This window comes from Cimex lectularius, unplaced genomic scaffold (assembly GCF_000648675.2).
Source record: "Cimex lectularius strain Harlan isolate CLEC.00 unplaced genomic scaffold, Clec_2.1 scaffold323, whole genome shotgun sequence".
Lineage (NCBI taxonomy): Eukaryota > Metazoa > Arthropoda > Insecta > Hemiptera > Cimicidae > Cimex > Cimex lectularius.
Genome location: NW_019394190.1, coordinates 393,223 through 396,110, shown reverse-complemented (window position 1 = coordinate 396,110; position 2,888 = coordinate 393,223). Strand labels below are relative to the sequence as shown.

The 2,888-nt window shown below is 36.7% G+C and overlaps 1 non-coding gene across 1 annotated transcript; it reads right to left on the bottom strand.

The window, feature by feature from the left end:
* Positions 1 to 1,226: 1,226 nt before the first annotated feature.
* Trnad-guc lies at positions 1,227 to 1,299 on the bottom strand. The gene has a single exon. It is a non-coding gene; the product is annotated as a tRNA-Asp (tRNA).
* Positions 1,300 to 2,888: the final 1,589 nt, after the last annotated feature.

Here is a 2,888-nt window from a genome sequence, read left to right as displayed (position 1 = left end):
ATGGGGATGAAATGGTAGTGAAAATTTATAATAATAAAAGTAAAAAGCAATAAACATTTTTTTATTGTTAAGTTATTAACTGACATCATGATTTTTAACTATACATCATCTAGTTACCCCTCTCATTTATATTCATCTTGAGTTTAACTTCTGGGAAGTTCTTAGATGGCTTTAAAAAATCTTTCGTTGTTTCACTTCATAAAGGAAAAGAGCCTGGGCGTCGGTGGCCTCAACGGTTTAGGCAACTAATTAGATAATCGAGAAGAGTTTTCTACAGGCCATGCTCTATACGAAGTGATCAATTACATTTGTCAACGTCTTGACAAATCCAATTTTGTTATAGAGTTTTTTATTGATATTTCAAAAGCTTTCGATTTCATTAGTTACAAATTACAGTTAAATAAATTTTAGTATTATGGAATCCATGGAGTTGCATTGAACTTTCTTCCTTCTTACCTATCTGTAGCGAATTAGAGTAAATTTAATTATTAGCTCACAAAGATATGTTTCCAGTGGTGTCTCGCATGGAACAGTAATGTGCGCTTTTCTATTCATTCTTTACTAGACTGGGGTCTAACGCAGATTAGTATGATGTATGGTATTTATTTTTCTTAACAAAAGAACCGACTCGTAGTTCTTATCCGCTGAAAACTCAAACAATACATTCTTTAGGCTAGCAACCATAATTTTTATTATTGTGTGTGGATGTTCATATTCTTGCAAATTATTACTATTAATGATGTTGGGAAGGGCGGTGGCCGAGTAGTTGGAACTCGACAATCGTAACATCACGATAGCTCATGTGGTTAGAGCAGCGACTCATTACGCCGAAGATCGTGTGTTCGAATCCCGCTCGTGACACTAACTTTTTCATTTGGGGACCGCGGTAGCCGAGTGGTTAGCATGAGAGACTCTCACGCCGCGGTCGTCCCACCGTCGCCTCTGGCCCTTTTTTCACGATAACCCCCCCCCCATTTGAACACACATATAAAAATTGTCACATGGCTAATATGCATCGATCATAACGCCAAAAAAAAAAAATTCATTTAAACCAAGTCCTTCGATAAAGTGAAAAATTAATTTAAATAATTAATACGGTCAATTATGATCGCTAAACGTGTATGGATTAATATAAAATTTTAATCAATTCATTAGTTTTCGGGGTCCGCTTGACCAATTAATATCTTACAATTAATGAAGGTTTTTAGTTGAGATAAAAAAGTCAATGTCACGAGCGGGATTCGAACCCACGATCTTCGGCTTGACACGCCGCTACTCTACCACCTGAGCTATCGTGACTTCGATCCACTCGGCCACCAACTTCTCATCTCAACCCCACCTGTTGAATTTTCCCTCCTTTTTTCCACCAGAAAAACATTTTGTTTATCGTGCCAACGTTTCGATCTTTATTGAGATTATCTTCAGGGCCTGGAATTTACAAACATTGTTTAAATTTAACAAATACATGTAGGATGTAGAAAAAGTAAATTTATACAACGCTAGAAATTTAGAACTCAAAAGTATTTGTACTCACTCAGAGTGTTTGTTTTCTGTGTAGGGTTGTTCCTAGGCTCTGAAGATGACCTCAAAGATCGAAACGTTGGCCCGATAGCTCAGGTGGTGGAGTAGGGGCGTATCTAGCCGAAGGTCGTGGGTCCGAATCCTACTCGTGACATCGACTTTTTTATCTCACCTAAAAACCTTAATTAATTGATAAAATTTTAATATTGGAGGCTGATATAAAATGTAACAAAAGAAATTTTTACGTTTATAAAAGCTATAGTCTATTTATTAAGGCTTATCGCCAGGTTTCAGAGTTGACAGTATTTATTATATTCTATTTTATCCATTTTATGTTTGTCATATTGAACTTTGAAGTGTTTAAATCTGCTGGGTAATGTTTAATTAGGGGAAACGTTATTTATTATGCCTGAATTTATGTAAGTTTTCCTTTCGACTTTAGTAATAACTTAGTCAAGCATTAAGAAACAAGCATTTCCCCCGCTGGGAACAATACCCTGTAAACCATAGCATTCTTAGATAAATCTCCTTTGGGCGTGATTTATCCTAACCCCCCTTCCGACTTGTTCGGAATCCAAGTTACAGTTATGTGAATTAATCCTGAAAGTCATGTTAACTGGAGTTGAACGGAGGTTGTCACGATTTTCGGCCGGATATGCCCTGGTGACTAGTCAGCCCTTGGGCCAACACACAGATCCTCCTATTTACATATCAACATCGCTCTTCTTCCTTTTGGACTCCTACGCACAACTTTTTCACAGTCCTCCGGCGGCTTTCCACACTGATTTGAATACAATAAAGGAAATAAAATATTTTACAACCGGACTTAATTGGACCATTGAGATGGAAAGGCGAGTCATGTCGGCGGCCCTTTTCATCTTACAAGGTTGGTGGGTCACGGATTTGGACCAAAAGGTTTTTTGTGATTCAACACTCCAAAATACGCTACTTCTGGTAAATAGGCGCTGGCTTCGCCAAAAAATTTGAAAGTTGAAATTTTCCGTTTTTTAATATTTCTATTCCGCCTTTGTACTTGCTCAAATCAATTATGAGAATATATCATTTTACATACATTTTTTATGTATATTAGATAAAAATATAGTAAAAATATCAAAGATTAACAATAACCAAAAATTAATTAAGGTTTTTAGTTGAGATGGAAAAGTCAGTGTCAAGAGCAGGATTCGAACCCACGACCTTCGGCTCGATACGCCGCTACTCTACCACTTGAGCTATAGTGACTTCGATCCACTCGGCACTAACTTCTCATCTCCTCGTCTGAGTACAAAAAAAAAAAAATCAAGTAAACTATTTTTTTGTGTATGTGAAACTAATATGACGTTTCGTTTTAGCACTTTCCCCTAAAG